General features: G+C 47.1%; 1 protein-coding gene across 2 annotated transcripts in view; it reads right to left on the reverse strand.

Annotated features, from left to right (window-relative positions):
* The window catches only part of LOC119843404 (limbic system associated membrane protein), a 1,338,056-nt gene that overhangs the window by 1,148,653 nt on the left and 174,099 nt on the right, over positions 1 to 15,304 (reverse strand). The gene's annotated exons all lie outside the window — the stretch shown is intronic.

The raw sequence follows: 15,304 nt of genomic DNA on the forward strand, positions 1-15,304 counted from the left end.
AGGGTCCCAGCTCTAGTGCTGAAAGGGTAGTTTAGTCTCCAGGCCCATTGAGTCCTAACAAGGGGATGCTCACTGCCAGGCATGATGATTTTTGCAATGTAGACCTCTGCCCATTGGCACTAGGCTGAGACTAACCTAAGAGGGCAGCAGGATCTAGAGGTCTGAGAATAGGGTGGGAAGCCATTAATTTGTCATTTCGAATCCCGGTATTACCACTGACTTGCCATTGTATATAGACTTGGAAAAGTCCCTCTGTGATTCCATTTCCCATCTGTAAAATGGAGATCATCATACTTCCCTGACTCATTGGGGGGTTGTGAGGATTGTGTATCAATTGTACAGCAGACTGACAATGTAAACATAGATCACTGAACATCCTGATGTTTCCTCCCCACACCAGTCTAGTTCAGATTTGAACTAGCAAACTAGCCACAGTTCTCACACAGCTGCCATCGTCATAGAACCTCACAATCTGTAACACATTTATCCTCACACAACATCCCTGTGAGGCAGAGTAGTGCTATTATCCCCCTGTTAAAGATGAGAAACACAGAGACTAAGGCTCAGATCCTCAAAGGTATTTAGGCTCCTCCTAACTTCCATTGAAATGTGTGACTCACCCCAAGTTCATGCAGGAAGTCTGCATCAGAGCAGGGAATCAAACCCAGGTTTCCCATAGTCAAGGCTAAGACCCAAACCCACTAGATCACTCTTTCACCTAGCACTGCCACTACAACTTCATACCAGTCCCCTGAGCCATCGAGTGCTTAAAGAGTCTGCCGTGTGCTCAAAAACTATTACAAGGAAAACTGGTGCATGCAAAACATTCACAACAAAATGCAAAATAAATAAGAGTTTCTTCACCTTTTGGTTCACACAGAGACATTCGCTATTTTCATCAAATTTTTGCCTCAAAAAAGTGGGACAATTTTGAAGACAGAGAAGTCATTTTCTATGCAAAAACAGCCAGCTAACACACAGGGATACTTCTGCAGCAAAAATGCTACCCTTTATACTTGTGTCTTTGCTGTCAAGCTACACAGTTTGCCAAAGGTAGTAGAAAAAGTAACACTCCCATGTTCCAAAATTGCCCTAACCTAGAGGGTGAACATTTTGATTTGAATTCTTCAAGAAAAAAACCTGTGTCACCATCTGAAAGGGGCTCAACAAATGAGTCACCCTGGGCCTTTCAAAGAATAGGAAGGAAAGGGGACTTACAGTGTATGTTCAAAATGGTACTTTTTAACCAGTCGTGGGCTTTAACATCCCTCCTGCCCTACAGGATGCATACTACTAAATAACAATGAAAGCTGGCACTGGAAATAAAAAATAAACAAACATTCCCAAGTATCTTATCTCCCACCACAGAAACACATCTTGCAGGAAAGGTGAATCTGCAGATTCTTGGATTGTAGGGTGCTTCTTTCTGATCTGAAGTAGGTTGTGATGCTTTCATCCACTAGCCACTGATTTCCTTTGTATTACATTATTCTAATTTCTGTGCTTCTTTCCCTTTTTCTTTGGGGACTTCAATGACCAAGAAACACAAAATTGCAAGATGAGCCATTTCATCTAATGCCATTTAAAGCCAAACTAACTACTTCCCAGTTTACTGGGTGAAAAGCACCATTAATTAGAAATAACTGGGAATATGAACTGCACCGCAAGGCAAATGGCACACATGTTGAGGGACTACTGTAGGTCACCTGTTAGCCACAGCAAATGTCCTAGGATGAGGGGAGAGAGAATCAGAAAATGTAACCAAGCTACCTTGTCTCTAGGTTTCCAGCCCAATCATAGCCAGGGATGTGCCAGTAATGGGGTTTTGTATGGTGAATCCTTTGATGACCAAAGCACAGTGGCTTGGAGAAGCAGCAATAATCCCCTTCCTGTTTCTCTCTCACACACCAACACGTGTCGCACAATGCTCATTCTTTTTGAAAACAACCTGAATAAAGATTGAAAGGGTGGGCACTTCCTAGTAGGAGGTGGGGAAATTGAAAAAACTGGCACCTCCTACAGGTGGTTCTTGGCATTTCCCCTCATTATATTTAAACTCATTTTGCTGTCCTGGAGAGCCAAATTCAGAAGGCATCTATAAGATGGTTGTAAGCTAAACTTCCTTATTCTTGCTTAGAGCCAGCTACATCTACTCACTCCCATTGTCCCCCTGTGTAAGGGAGCCTAAGTAGGTTTAAATTATATATCAAGAGGCCAGAAGAAAGCATACGCTAAAGACTTCCCCCAGCGCTCATTAACATTCACCTTCTTACACAGTTACACTTGGCATGTGAGTTTTACCAACTCAGATGCCCTGACACATGGGAAAGTGGGTTTGAGGTGTCTATGCTGCACCACTCTAAGCATCACTTCCAAAATTTGGCTCAAGAAGTACAGTCCCAAGGGCTAAGGGTCACACAGTTACTTTCAAAGAGGCATGCCAACTTTTGGTTGCTTAGCTGAACTTCCAAACTTTTTAAGGTTCATCCAGGTCTGGTAATAACGAACTTATTGCACTGCCTTGAAAAACACAGCCAGGCTTGTCAGGGCTTCCACCCCCTGCAACAAAAGAGACTTAAGTTTCATTAAAAGTTTCTCTCAAGTTATTACCCTCTGCCACTTCCTTTAGTCTGGAGTGGTCCTATACCATGCCATAAAAATAATGAAAGTAAATGTTCTCTGTGCCCATGCAGGAACTCCAAACCATCAAAGATGCATTCACAGGGGGAGGAGGGGGAGGGAAACAAGAGGAAAAACCGGCTTCTTCCTCAGACTTCAAGAGACAGGCAAGACAGGGATTGTTACAAAGGAAAAATAATGCTGCTTTCCACTTTAATAATGATTTATCCTTCCATCCAAGAACCAGAGAGCACTTTATATACACACACACACACACACACACTAATGAATTAACCCTCGCAACACCTGCTGCGGAGTATGTCAGTATCGCTGTCCCCTTAGTGTACAGGCACAGAGGAAAGGAAGGCAGAGCGAGGTGATGTAACCTGCACAAGTTACCAGCAAGTCTGTGACAGAACCAAGGACAGAACCCAGGACTCCTGTCGCCCAGTCCTGTTTTTTAGCTACGAGACCAGCCTTCCTTCCATAAGGGGAAGCTATGGAGCCATGATAAGCTGTTGCCATCGAAAGGGTCTTTGTGGCCTGTGTGGAATGAGTTTGGTGTGTCTTCATCTGGGTCCCAGGTGGCAAGAGCCACATCAAAACGACTGTTACACTGAGAACTAGTTGTCCTCTTTATTGGCAGTCTCAGCGGAGAGGCCAACGACCAAGCGGGCTGTGGAAAGATAATTCTCTTCACATCCCTAGAAAGGGTGTTTCCAGGACAGAGGTGACACGCATTAGTAGAGGGAGGTGTGTGGAAGTTTGCCCTTCTGCTGCCTGTGTGACCTCTGCTCTGGGAATAAATACTCACTGTTGAACTGCCCCTTTTAATAACACAAAGTTAAAAAAGATGAGGGGAAAAATGCACATCGTACGCTATACAGCAGTGGTCATGGCTCCATGACATAAACCATTTGCTCCACAACTGGACTAGCTGTAAATCCTAGCGCAACACAGAGACAGATAGATTAAAAGACTCAAAATGATTCAATATTTTATATATACTCCATATACTTCAGCCATGAAGAGGATGCTGCAGCATGACAAGCTTTGGAGACTTTATCTTGCTGCAGGAGCTGAAAAATGGTGATTTTAACAGTGACAGAATAGTTAGAGATGTGTGTGCGTGCTGGCAGATGCGTATACCAGTGCACCAGCTAGTGTGTGTGTTTTTGGCAGGTTTGCTTATGGGTGCATGGTTTCATGTTGGTGGATGTGTACTGTGTGTTTTGTTCAGTGTGGGTGTGTCATTTGTGCATAGGTGTAATATTTGTGGTGGCCATGTGTGTCAGTGCTGGGGCACATGCGTGTGTCTTTTGGTGTGCATTGGTTTGTGAGTGTGTGTATGCTGGTATGTGTCTATATGTGGGCTGGTGTGTGTGTGTGTGTGTGTGTGCGTGTTTGGTTGTATCCAAGTTTATTATTTTTCTCCAGCACTTTCTCAGCTGCAGCTGTAACACCAGATTCACCCCAAGCCTTATACACACAGTCTCTTGTCTTTGTTCCAGGCTGTAGATACATTGGCCCTTCCCTTCCCAGCCCCGCCTCGTTTCAAACACAGTCCCCAGTGCTCCTTTAGGAGGCAGAGAAGCATCCTCCTTTGCAAAAGGCAGCTCCTTCAGCAGCAGGTAGGAGGATGCTGCAGGCTCAGCTGACGTGCACAGCACCTCTAAAGCTCAAATGCTCTCCAAGAGCAAGCATGCAGCCTGTCCCCTCTCCAGGAACCAGCTAAAGCCCTGAGAAGCCGCAGGTGCACTGGGCACTGCTCTTCCATCAAGCTGGCCACACTCTTCTGTGCTGGGTGTGTGCCATGTGGCAGTTGGGTTTGAGGCAGCACTTGCTCTCCCGAGGAGCAGGCCCTGAGATGCAGCTGCCCATGCCCAGGGGAGCCTACCAATGTCATGTGTCCACGGTCCTGACAGGGAGAATAACTTTCTGACAACGCTGAACAAGGAACTTGATCCAAGTAAGGAAAACACTATTAAGCCTTAAGCTACATTGTCTGTTTCTGCTTCACAGCAGAGCTTCTGCCTAGAACCTTCCCTGGCCCCTTCCTGCTACAAATTTAAAGAAACAGGACATCCATTTCATTACAGCCACTTCTACTCAGGGGGAGCTCCTGCCAGGAGAGGCTCCAGGCTTGAGCTATATACTACCAAGAAGGATGGATGGAGCCTGACTGACCAGAGGAGGGGGTACAGCAGCAGCACCAGCAAAGTGAGCTTTTCAGTGGGGGAATATTGAGTCAAGCAAACAGACCCAGCCCCTAACCTAAAACTCCAACTCAACAGTTTTTGATGCTCAAATAAGTTCCCTTAACTGTATCTTCTCTCCTCCACCTCTAACCTCTTCCTGGTCTGGACACCCCCCTACAGTTCCGGAGTCCAGCAGGCACCAGAAGAAGAAACGCAGACAGACATAGATACTACTCAGAGACCAACTCGGATCGGTTGGCTCAAGCACTATGGATTTCCATGACCAAGTATTTACCAGCCACTCCTGGACTGGTGAGCCCAGGCTGACTGGTGTTGTCAGGTGGGACCCATGTCTCAATCCAGGAAGGAGTTGACAATGCAAGCTGAGACTTGCTTGGAGATTTGGGGTATTCTGATCAAAGCTCTGAGGCTGTGAAACCCGGACAAACTGAAACAAATGGATTGGCTTGCAGCCCGTGGGGAGCCAACGTGCTATGCAGGCTTCTCTGTCATGCGCACAAACTAAGGTCCCTTTGTTTCCCAGGGGTGATTCAGGGAGTGTGTACCCCAGACAGACTCATTGCCAGGAACAGAAAGTTAGCAAGTGAGGTGGAAGCCCGGATTATCCCTTCCATGCTGGACCAGCTGGGCACATAACAGTGAAGCTGAAGGGGGTTACACTAGTATGGCTGGATGCTCCAAGGCAGGGGTGGCCAAACTGCGGCTCTTTTACCGTGAATGTGTGGCTTGTGTCTCTTCCTACCAGACTGGGGGGAGGGAGGGGAGCTCAGGGCTTCTGCCCTGCAGTGGGGTGGTGGGGCAAGGGGCTTCTTCTGCACAGCAAGGAGGGGAGTCTTGGGGCTTCAACTCCACGGGGCGCGCCTGCCAGGGCTCGGTGCTTCAGCAGCTGCGGGGCTGAAGCCCCAAGCCCAGACAGGCACCTCCTGAGGGACTGAAACCTGGAGACCCCTCCCCCCCAACAGGTGCCTCCCACAGGGCTGAAGCCCTGAGACCCCCTTCCCGCAAGGCAGAAGCCTCTAGCTCCACCATGCCGCCGCAGGGTTGAAGCCCCGAGCCCCGGCAGGCACACCCTGGCTCTTGAACTTCTGAAGATTGTCGGATGCAGCTTGGAGGGTCAGTAAGTTTAGCCACCCCTGCTCCAAGGCACAGATCCAGTCACTGAGTACCTCTTAAGGCTGGTAACCTATGGGGGGGCACTGGTACCTACTGGCATCTGAACTCCCCCACCATGCCCTGCTGTCTTCCTCACTCCCATCCTTCATCACATAAAGCCCCAGAACATAAAATCCCACCGGTAGGGTGAACTCCACTGAGCAACAATGAGATCCTGAAGGGGGAAAAAAAAGACAACTGCCTCCCTAAAGGGATTTTAAGGTTCCCAGGCAGTAGCAGCAGGAACCTATCCTCAGAGCCACCACTAGGGTTGCACAAACTGGGCGCTCACACATTTCTCCAGTGTGCAAAGCACCAGCGCTGGGAGCATTCTACTGTAGTTTTCTTCCTCTAGCCATCTCTTTCCTTCCTGCTGGCCGAGTAGCAGCCATGGGAGGAAGGATTCCCACTTGTCCCCCACACTGGCATGATAAATAATCTGAAAAGGATTAATTAAAGATCACAGCTGCTAAACCAACGGGGCTCCCAGCCTCAAATCTCAGCCGCAGAGCTTCCTCCCCACCCCGCCACACCACACACATTGCAATCGCTGCTGTAGGCCAAGTGCGACACTGACAGGAGTCCTTTCTCCAAGCGGCCCTTGCCGTTTCGGGCTGTTAGGCTTTGGCTCCGCTCTAATAACGCCATCCGCACATAAAGAGAATCAGTGAGGATTTATAGATATAGAACAGACACACACCCTGGGCTAACACACCAGCTGAGTGGGTGGAAGACACCCTGTGCACCAAGCCAACGCTGGGGTGGGGCTGGGACTGGCACATATGGGGAAATAGGGGAAGGAGAATCACACACAGCCGACTGCGGGGAGGGATATATACATATAGGTCATAGAGGGCAAAGTGGGGAGAGACACACACACACACACCTAACACAGTGGGGCAGAGAGAGGCAGAGTCTCACTTGCACATAGGGCACGGAGGAACAAGGAGAGGGAAAATTTGACAGATACAGGGCATGGGGGACAGAAAGAAGAGGAATGACACCCACCCAGGTTTGGGGCATGGAGGAGAAGAGAGAGGGGGAGTCATACACAAGTGGGGGCAAAGACAGAGGGAAGCGCACCCACATGCATCCCTGCACGGTGGCCTGCACTGGTGTTTGTTCTGCCCAAACAGCCCACAGGTTGTGTCTGAAACCTCCTGGCAAGGAGCTAGCGAGCACAGATGCCTGGAAACCCTAGGAGCGCTGAGCCTCAATTGCATTAGAAAAGCATGTATATGAAGGACACCCTGCGCCTGCCCATGCCCATTCTCCCCAGGCACCCTCTGCCTATATCTCCCAACACACATTACCAGTTGCTGCACCGTTGGAAAGACTCTGCCCCAGAGCCATGGGAGAGTAGAACCTCCTTCCTTCCACTGCCCACCCTTAACTCTGCCTCTTGGGTTTGGGTGATGGTCTGGATCACAAGAGAGAGTGGAATTAGGAAGAGCTCCATTGAGCAGTGGGACTGGCAGAATGGAATGGGGTGGGAAGTCTCTCCTAGGTATGTCACCAGCTCAACTCTAGCCCAAATCAACTGTGACTGAGAGTTGTTCTTATCTAATGGTGATCAGTGTCCTGTATGAAACTTAATCCACGGCCCTTGAGAGGTGAAGGGCTGAATAGCCCACAGGGCTACTCACTAACCCCCAGAAGTGACCTAAATAAGCTCCACTAGTGCAAATTGCCTATTTCCTGCTCTGCACTTGGGGTTTGCACCAGTGCAGCCGCTGTGGTGGCTGGCCATTGATTGCTGGAACTGGGGCAATTTCACAATGCAGTCAAGGTCCAGGACTTTACCTGTCAATTGATGCTATGTTAAAAGGCACCTGTAGCATTAACACTAAACACTTCCCTATCCCCCAGCTTCTCAATGTGAGACTCTTCCATCCACCTTTAATTCTGGGGTCAGACTGTTTCTCCATGATCATCTTCCTTGCGCCTGCCAAGAGGGAGAAACCCTACAATTGTCCCCATCAAAGCTATTCCACTCATGCCCAGGTTGAGGACCCCAAGGGTACATCTACACGTTAAGCTGGAGGTGTACATTCCAGCTCAACAAGACATATCCATGCTACTTCTGATCGAGCGAACACACTAAAAGTAGAGTAGATGCGATAGCATGAAAGGCAGGAGGTGGCTTGCCTCCCATAGCACCTACCCATCACAGACACTAAGCACATACCTGGGGCAGCTAACCCCTCCTGTTGCTCACGCTGTCACAGCAACATTATTTTTAGCACAGTCGCTCAATCAGAGCTAGAATGGATATATCTCCTCAAGATGGGAATTAAGCCTCCAGCTCACAGTGTAGACATGCCCTCTGGGGGGGTGGTTGATATCCTGCTGCAGTGAGCATTTCTGCCTGATTAAAGAGAAGGATTCAAATCCAGATTTTCAGAGGAGCTGAACATGGACGACTCCCATTGACCTCAGCTGAAGCAGTGTATACAGGTGGATGAGAATTTTTCAACAAACCTTTTCTTGTCAAAAAATACCAAGTCATCAAACTGAAATGTAAAACAGGATCAGTTTTGAAGAATCCCCCAACTTGAAAGCGTTTGGGGAAAAACGTTTTGAAATTATTGAGACGTCGCACTTCAACATTTCTGAACCCGGAAGTTTTCAGTTTTTCGTTGAAACAACTTTTCATTTTGAAATGTTAGTAAATGCAGATGACAATTAGGTTAAAAAAAGGTCAAAATCGAAACAAAATGTTTTGATTGACCACACCCATTTTTTATTTTTCAGATTTTCAGTTTGCAAAAAATGTGAAGAGATTTCAACTTTTTGTGCTGATTTGGGATGGCAAAATGTTTCTCTCTCACCATTTGTGGCGGGATGGGAAAATCATTTTCCTGCCCACCCAGTAGTGGGTGCTCAGCACTTCTGAAAAACAGGCCCTGAGAGCTAGATTCACAAAGGGATTTAGATGCTACCCACTACTTTAGGGAGTGGCCATAGCCTAGAGCCGCGTTCACCACACTGTCCACTTTGTAAGTGTCCCCACATGGGCCAAACTGGGAGATGATTAGGACTGAGCGATTAACCAGTTAACAATGCGATTCAGCTTGCCAGAAGGGGACTGTTAAATGGCAGACAGGAAAGGAGAGAGGAGGACTGTAAGGAAGGGCAAAGAAACCCAGGATCTCAGAGAGGTGAAACCTCTCTCCCCACCTGCTCAGCCTGTGCCTGGGGGTACGTTGAAGATTAGGAAAAGCCTTATGTTGATGGGACATGAAGATGCATAAGACACTGTAAATAGAGTACACTGCGGTGAACATATGTATCCGTGTGCAAGGACTGCTTACAAAGAGTAATCCGGGGTGAGGAAGCCCACCCCGGGCAGCGCCCAAGTTCCAGATTTAGACACCACTGTCATTCACAAAATGCCCACTCAGCTGCTGCTCAACTCTGTGGGCACCTAAACTCCAGCACAATTCATGCCTGAATCCCTTTGTGAATCTACCCTTAGTCTCCAGCCAAATTAAGTTATCAGCGTTCACACTCCAAACAAAATCCTGAATCTAAATACCCCTGGGACCCAGACTGAACATTATACTCTCTCTCTAATGGAGATCCCATCTCTGAAACATCATCAATAACAAGAGTTATCTGTCCTCTTTGTGATGCCAACAAAAAACAGTCCCACGGCTCAAGCAACACACCTTTCTCCAGGAGGTGCTCTTTGTGCACACCAATGTCTGCCATCTACCTCACTCCTTTGCATGCACCCTCCCCTATTTTACTTCTCATTCCTTTGCTCAGCAAGGCTGGCATTTAAGAAACACTTATTCCAATCCATTTCTACCCTTGTACAGCAATTGGGTGTCATTTAGTTTGATTTAACCAATTTACTCCTATGAATTAATTGGTTAATAAGCCATCTGTATGCATCAGTCACACTCATGCACACGGACATGCTCACACACTTGTCCTTGTTTAATAACAGGCTGTGGGGCGTGATGGGGCATAGGGAGTGAGGGTTAATTTAACTCCCCAGGGGATGGCGAACAAAGGACCTTCTCTAGCATTACACTGACCTTGACCTCTGAGTAGAGCAGTGGAATTGGCTGGCTGGGGTAATTCAGGAACAATCAACACTATTACTAGAGAGGTGTGCAAGCTACAATTTGAGATCAATAATCTCAAATACCTCAACCTGTTTTTTTGTGGGGGGAAATGGGGGGAAATATGGGGTTTAGATTCAGGTTTATTGGAGAGTGTGTGAAATTCGGATCTGCATTCAAAACCTACTGCAGTTTTGGGCACTCATCGCTGAAGTGTCTGATTTAGGTACTATTTCTAATAAGTACCAAAATATTGATTTCAGTTTATATTTCTATACCAAAAAAAGGCACCTCTCCTAGGCTCCAGGCAGTTTAACTTTATATATAACCCCCCAAGCCATTCAAAACAATAACAAAGCAATAAAAAAACATATCCAGAAACATATCTCAACCTACACAAAAGCACAACAACAACCGGCTGATAGAAACAACACTTCCCTTTCCCTGGCTGCCCATACATCTCAGCCATCCTCAGAAGCTCAAGCAAACAGAGAAGCTTCTCAGTGTGCCCTGAATGTTAACACATTTAGGCTATTTCAGGATGAGGGGGAATTGAATTCCAAAGCCCAGAGATCCCTGTGAAAAACATCCTGCCGGCAGATTTCCCCTCTTCTGTACCTAGGGAGCTGCAGCACAGATGCCTCCACTGATGGCAGCAATGGAGCCTGGGGAAAGGGGCAGCCTCTCAAGTCGGAAGCTCCCAAGCCAGTTAAGACATCACAGGTGAGAACTAGAATTTGAAACTATCTGGAAACTAACAGGTAGCCAGTGCAGGTCATGGAGCTTCTGCTTCGCATGTTCCTGGCTTGAAACCCCCTCGGTACAGGGGCTGCTGCATTCTGCATCAACCAACATGTAAGACACAGCCCCATGCAGACTGCATAGTCCACTGATCTCAAGACAACTAAGGAATGGATCCGGTGAACCAGGGTCCACATCCAAAAGCAACATGATGGGGGGGCCCAGTCTGGGAGTGCTAAAGAAGCATCATGCTTAGCCCTTAGGGCTGGGGAGATGGGGCATACCAGTGCTGAGCATGGCAGGGCAGTAGCCCATTCTAGCTGCCTCTGGGGCTGATCCATCCTCCCCCACCCCTCAAGGGTCTCCTTGTCATCTGAGACACAAGTAATTGGGATTCAGGTTCTGGAGGCAAAGGGGCAAGATGAGTAGCAGGGACACAGTTGCAAAGAACAAGTACTTGTTCCCCCAGGAAAATGAAATTACCAGGGAGTTCACTTAAATGGATCCCATTAGAGCAACACACACTGCTCAAAGAATGGTTTCAGAGTAGCAGCCGTGTTAGTCTGTATTCGCAAAAAGAAAAGGAGTACTTGTGGCACCTTAGAGACTAACAAATTTATTAGAGCATAAGCTTTCGTGAGCTACAGCTGCATCCGATGAAGTGAGCTGTAGCTCACAAAAGCTTATGCTCTAATAAATTTGTTAGTCTCTAAGGTGCCACAAGTACTCCTTTTGTTTTTGCTCAAAGAATAACATTCTCTGTGTACTGAAGTGAAACACCTTCAGAAACACAGGGAGGCTGTTTGAAATGGCTCCCCTGAGACAGGGAGGGGATAAATCTCTCTACAGCAAGCTCAGCCCACCTAGTGCACCCCATCGGGAGAATGTAAGTGGAAAGAACGATCCTGTTAACTAAGGAGGGAACCCGACAAACAACAACCCCAGTGTATGTGCATGTGTGGGGTCCTAATAGACTATATAACAGAGGTCTAAACTGTATAAGGCTTTTGCAACTGGTTATGAGGAATGTGCTTGTATGGCACACCAGGAGCTAATCCTCAGACAACCCCACATAAAAAAAACCCTCTGTTAAGGTGACATTTAAGGTTGCAAGCACACATCAATGGTCTAAGTGCATGCTGCCTCTCAGGAACACTGGAAACCTATGAAATACAGACTGCACTCCCCCTCTCCCCCCAAAGCATCATACTACCTTACATCTGCCCCCCACCGTGATACCCTGAAAAAAATTGATCAGAAACACATGCTAACCTACCTATCCATAACCAACAGCTTCATGTGATCAGGGACCATAGAGACTCAAATGGGTCAGGTGGAATCCTGTAAGCGGTTGTGCTGCTTGACAGCTGTTTTTAAGGCCATGCACAACACGCACACAAGTATGTTACAGATTCCCGATTAGACAGGTAGCATGCTGAAGGCCTGAGAAGGCTCCTACTCACCTTTAAGAGTCTGATTCTGCCAGGTGCTAAGGCACACAGGGGCAGATTTCAAAGGTATCAATAAGGCAAATAGGCACCTAGTGGGATTCTCTAAAGTTAGTCATAGAGCTAACTCATCCCCATATCCAGACCTCTTATATCCAGGTCATGCTATCAGTACACTGACATAAAAAAGGCAAAGATCAGTGTGTTGGCAAATCATCCCACCTAGTACTGGACACATGTATGTCATACTACGGAACAAATTATTGTTATTATACAGTTGTACTGCAGTAGTGCCCAATCAGGACTGTGGTCCCACTGTGGTAGGTGCTGTGCAACCAAAGAGACAGATACAGTCCCTACTTTGATGAGATTATAGAGGAAGCTAGATTACATCAGGTGGAGACTGGGGTTGGGAAAACTAGAGGGTGAGTCGGGACTTGTTCCACTCTTGAATTCTGTCTCAGCCCTGCCTAGTTGTTACTAGAAAGCAAGTTCCCAGGAGACATCACTGGGGATTTAGCTACGCATGAAAAAAATGAGCAAGTGCAAAAAAAAAATCAACTTTCTGTTCTCCCAAAGTTAAAAATAACACATGAATGAATGGAAGAAAATCCACAGGAGCTCACAGTCACTGTGAACTTCATGGCACCAAGCACTTTCTTTGAACTGGCCTGTGCCTTTGTCAGGGCTGCATTTTCAAAAGGCTACCCTCTATTTCTGATAGTGATGAGCGAAGCTCAAAAGATCCAGAGGATCAGTTGAATTTGACTAAGTGTTCATCATTTCCCATCCAAACCATCCAAATCTCCTGGGCCTGTGTTTCCCTTCCCTCCCCCACTTCTTTCCCCGCCTGTGAACAGCTCCCTGGTCTTTCTCTTCTCTTTTTCCTGCTGACAAATCCTCATATGAACTAAAAGCATCTCCAATGAAAACACAAATGGTGTTAGCAAATGTGCATTTGAGCTCCGCATGGTCCCAGGATTTTTGGAGTACTAAAACCCAATTAGGTAACACTCAGCAGCTACAGTGAGAGGGAGTGGTACAATCTCACCACGACTAATAGGATTTTTAATAATAGATGGGCCTCTCTCTGCGATGTTGGAGAGGGAAGCTGAAGTGGTTTCAGTTGCAGTGCATCTTCTGGCTGCTGCTCAATGAAAGGAGAATGAATATTACATGAAAGTGAGGATTATCTTGCCCTCCAAGCCTATTATTACTACAAGGGAGATCCCTGCAGGTCACGGGTGAGGTTACTCTGATGGAGCAAGGTGAGGGAATCCCAATGTGCAGGGAACACGGGCAATTCCTCTGTTATCTCATGAAAAGATTGGTCACCTCAAGTCAGGGCTGAGGCCTAGTGGTAGCAATGGTTGTGAAGTCCAGGAATGAGTCAACCAGGAAAAGCTCTCTTCATCCGCAGGAAAGCAGAGTCCAGGATGTGGACTGATGATGGAGCAAGATTGGAGGGAAACCAGGCACTGAATGAACCAGAAGAAGAATTTGCCTCTCCCTCTAGCAGAGGATGAAGCAGATGGTCCCTGAAGGTCAGGACTGGAACCACTGATAGAGCATCATGAAGAAGTCGACTGCAGTGGAGAATATAGCCCAACTCTTCCTCTCCTATGTTTACAAAACCTTCACTTCATGCCTCCTTGCTCAAAACACAAATAAAAGCTGTGGAGGGCATTTGTCTTGTTGCCATAGAAACAGTTACTATAATCTCACCAAACTGTATTTAAGCTTCACTCCCCCCTCCAGCACTGTGCAACAGCTTGCTATTCAATGAGAAGGCTACGCTGTCCATGGAGGAGGTGGTGGTCATGCAAAGCAGCTTTGACACTCATTTTTCACTCAGACACGAGTTCTGGAACAGCCCACGCTCCCCTTTCCTTGCATGTGCACACTTCTTTTTCGCCTGCTTTCTCTTCTCTGTTCGTTTGAGTGTCACATCATTTTCATTTATGAAAAGAATGTCCTGGGGGGTGCATGGATAGCGCAAATTGCGTATGATCGGATCAGCCTTGTGCATAATACATTTGTCTGTGAATAAAGTCCCCGGGGCCCTCCCTACCAACTGACTGTCTCTGTAATGAAGTATTTGACTGTAATTTAGTTAAAGATGCTGGAGATAAGAGCGGGGGGGGGGGGGAGAGGCAGGGAAGGGAGAAAAGAGAGAATGCCACAATAAAGCTGCCTCTAATTATAAGCTAAGATGGTACTGAAATAACTGATGGCTACAGTGAAGTTGATTCCTTGATCCAGTCCCTCTAAAAAAGTGGGACATAGGCCCATCCTGTGACACCAATGGCTTCTTGTAAGCTTGATTAGGAGAGTTTGGATGCATATCCTAAGTGACGGCTAAGTGATTGAATTCAAATGGCTTTGGATCAGCCCCTAAGTGTGGCTTTGTGGGTTAAAGTGAGACATAGGGTTCCTGGATTATATCCCGTTCTGACTCAATACCATATCTTGGAACAATCACTGCCTCTCTCTGAGCTTCAGTGCCCCATATGTTTCCTGGGGACAATAACACTTCGTTACCTCATAGGAGCATTGTGAGGATTCATTCATAGATCTTCCCCTTTGCTGGCATGAACAGAGGGGACCTAGATGTAGCAGGTCTGACGTGGGTGACACAGGAAAGGGGTAATACCTGAGCAGCATTATTCCCCCCCAGATCAACAGATCCTGTGCTCTGAACCCCTGTCATGACACCAACAAAACCCCTGCACCTTCTATGTTCCACTGTTGTGGACTTAGCACTGCCCCATCCTCCGACAGCTTTCTCCTCCGACATCAATTCACTTATTAATTGTACGTTCACATTTCAAGTCCTTTCGTATGCTCCATTGTCCTGTGCCCAGCCAAAGTCCGCAGGGTAAGTAATAAGGTGAGCTCCAAGATGTGGCAGAAGAAGGCGCTTGATGCAAAGCAAGTGATTGTCCCCTGAGTATTTTGAAGAGCACTTTCACCTGGTTCATTACGAAAAGGATCTGAGTCATTCCAAGTTGCAAAGGTCTCACAATCAAGGAGAAAACTGATCTGCAGTCAC

This window comes from Dermochelys coriacea, chromosome 1, assembly GCF_009764565.3.
Source record: "Dermochelys coriacea isolate rDerCor1 chromosome 1, rDerCor1.pri.v4, whole genome shotgun sequence".
Taxonomy (NCBI): domain Eukaryota; kingdom Metazoa; phylum Chordata; order Testudines; family Dermochelyidae; genus Dermochelys; species Dermochelys coriacea.